The sequence below is a fragment of the Primulina eburnea genome, chromosome 3 (genome assembly GCF_022965805.1).
Source record: "Primulina eburnea isolate SZY01 chromosome 3, ASM2296580v1, whole genome shotgun sequence".
NCBI classification, from domain to species: domain Eukaryota; kingdom Viridiplantae; phylum Streptophyta; class Magnoliopsida; order Lamiales; family Gesneriaceae; genus Primulina; species Primulina eburnea.
The window spans coordinates 27,243,716-27,246,169 of record NC_133103.1 but is presented as its reverse complement, the minus strand read 5'-3'; the positions used below and the strand labels follow the sequence as shown (position 1 = coordinate 27,246,169).

At 31.6% G+C, this 2,454-nt stretch overlaps 1 long non-coding RNA gene across 1 annotated transcript; it reads right to left on the bottom strand.

The window, feature by feature from the left end:
• Positions 1-350: 350 nt before the first annotated feature.
• LOC140828445 (uncharacterized) lies at positions 351-1,226 on the bottom strand. Its single transcript, XR_012117206.1, has 2 exons — positions 1,180-1,226; positions 351-1,033 (listed from the first exon to the last, which is right to left on the bottom strand). It is a non-coding gene; the product is annotated as an uncharacterized lncRNA (long non-coding RNA).
• Between the last annotated feature and the right edge of the window lie 1,228 nt (positions 1,227-2,454).

Below are 2,454 nucleotides of genomic sequence, written 5' to 3'. Positions count from 1 at the left end.
TAATATAAAACATAGATTCTTACCTTATAATAACCTTATTATCATGCCAAGAGCTTCACCTTATCATCTCAACTTTAGGAAGTTAGCTATTCCTTATTCAAAGTGTAAAACTTTGAATATGAAATTAACATGCTAATTATATTTAAATGAAGAAATAAAAGAAAAATATAGAGAGAAATATTATGAACTCAAATATTTGTTCATAGAATGAGGGATATCCCAATACAACAATGCACCCCTATTTATAGCCAAATTTGGGATGCAGATTATTTAGGTGAAATATTGACCCGTGCATATTGGATCATTAATTTATCTAAAGCACAGAATTATAAATTATCTGACCTTGTATCTTTGTGGATTCTTCAAAAATCTGGACAGGTTAACACCTTCCATTACCTGCTGGGATAGAATACAATTGTACAAGAATAATTTGATACACCCTTCTATCAAATACTGAATGGTGCTGCCGATGATAAAACAAGCCTGATACTCGTATCGAAAAAATGTCTGGCAGCAATCAAGAGAACAAGATCGGTCGAAGCTGTGGTACTCTTCTTACTTTAGAAGTAAAAAATTATTGATTTTCCATACCATGTAGCTCAGTTAGCTGTCCGGGGTATACTTAAATTTAAGAGGAAGATTTTAAGCAACATGCTCCGACCTGCTTTGTCTGCGATAATTCAAGCTTAGGTAGGAGTTCACAGACAGCCTTCTGCAAGGAGGCGCGTTTAAGCCATTTGTTGCTTCCATTCACGACCATTTTCGTGAGTTATGTTATTTCCTCTGCATCATGATGTTCCTCAAGCAATTCCTCCCAAAACTGGTCATCTTCGTTGAGGTTGAATTCCCTTGCGATTTCCATCACTTGCTTCATTTTCGCAACGTTTCTGCCAGCTCCACAACCCATAGCAGTTGCAGCACCTACTGCATTAGCAATTGTCAATGTACATATCAAAGGTAATTCGTGAATGTACCCAAATGCAATAGCGGCCACGAAACTGTCTCCACACCCAACAGTGTCAATGACATTCACCTGTCCAAATATTGAGGAGACAAGGATCACCAAAGCCTGATATACCAGAACCCAAAAAAATTTTAAGACAGAACTTGAAGGGACATAATGGAGAAGACGAGAATAATATGGGAGAACTGTACCGTGCACACGATGAAATTTTTTACCTTGAATGCCGGAGAACAAGATATACTTGAAGTGGTGATTAGTATTGGAAATTTGCTCTTTTGAATAAATTAATTATTTATGAAAATTAATTTACACAAAAGTCTTCATTGGTGTTCCAAGAAATTAATATTATATTACACATCACTTTTCAAAATCATCTTCTCCGAATTTGCTTCTTCACATAAAATGAAACATGTGGATAATTGAGTTGTCTAGTTGTGGTATTGTTTTCAGAATATTTGACCAAGTAATTTGAGAGATATGGTCAAAATACTAGAGCATGGTAAAACTGCCACTCCTTTGGTAACTTTAATTGTTGCTTAATTTGATCCCACTTGTGAGAGGATTTTTATCTCATGCTTGGCAACAATATTGTAGATCTTATAATCAAATTTCTACAGGTCCAAGAATCATCTTAATCCCATTTGCAAAGCCAAAGTTATTCTTGTTTTATCGAACCTGTAAAAAATAGTAAAAACTTATAATTACACAACAACTTATATTTTATACAATTTATTATAAAACATATAATATTTAAACATTTAATAAAACAAAAACTATATATTTATATTATAAAACATTTAATTAATGTACAATTTATATGTTTATCACACCTCCCAACCAGCTTATTGCTAGTCCCTAGAAATTTAAGCGTTAATAGCAATACAAAACGTATTGATTAATTTAAATAGAAAATGTAATCAGAACTATCTAAGTGTTTAAATTAAATTTGAAACTGTCAAAGTTATATCAAGATTATCATAATTATAATTTATGAAATAATTTGAGATGATTAATTCAAAGCTTATTTCAGGTAGTTAAATGTACACGGCCTTCAGAAATTCCTAGTAAGAGTCTCAACTCCATATCCTCACAGGTTAATAAATGTTTCAATTTATGGCAACGATTTCTCTCATGGAGTTGGAATACAGATAAATGCTCAGAAAAATGGTTTACAGAATGCAGACAGACAAACGAGCCAAACTAATCAAAAGATAGGAAATCAATTGATTTAAAATCCAGTTGTTCTTATTATATATATTTTTTTTCCTGATTTTTTTTTTTACATCATGGAATCAAACTAAGTTTATGCTTCTTGACCACATATTTATTTAATTTGTACAATGTATTTCTCTCTCTCTTTCTTTTTTTTATTTGTATTTTTATGAGAGAAAAATGGGTCGCAGCAAATAACTTAAATTACATAAATCTTCAACATCTTTCTTTCTTTTTTTTTTCTTCCCTTTTTTTTCAGGAAATATCAATTTTTTTTT